The sequence below is a fragment of the Egretta garzetta genome, unplaced genomic scaffold (genome assembly GCF_000687185.1).
Source record: "Egretta garzetta isolate BGI_Z169 unplaced genomic scaffold, ASM68718v1 scaffold179, whole genome shotgun sequence".
In the NCBI taxonomy this organism is placed as follows: domain Eukaryota; kingdom Metazoa; phylum Chordata; class Aves; order Pelecaniformes; family Ardeidae; genus Egretta; species Egretta garzetta.
Window position 1 is genome coordinate 2,019,657 of NW_009270001.1, and position 358 is coordinate 2,020,014.

Sequence of the window (358 nt, forward strand, 5' to 3'; positions counted from 1 at the left end):
GGCGCCCTGAGGGAGAGGCCCGCCCTGCCTCCCCCGCGCAGCCAATCGAGACGCGGAAGAGTGAAAGATTGCCCGAAGAACTGCCCAATCACCAGTGGAGCAGGGGCTGGCCGTTTAAAGGATGGCCCAATCACGATGGGGAGGAAAGGCGGGACTGACAGTGGTGCCGGCCAATCGCCTCTAGGCTCACCTGAGGAGGGAGGCAGAGGGGTTTGCCGGGCTGTGAGGGGAGCGGCGGGATGTTGAGCTGCGGGCCGGGACCACCGCACCACGCCCAGTCGTTACCCCAATTACCTGAGGGTAATTTTCACCCTATATTTCATAGAATCATAGAACGTTTTGGGTTGGAAGGGACCCC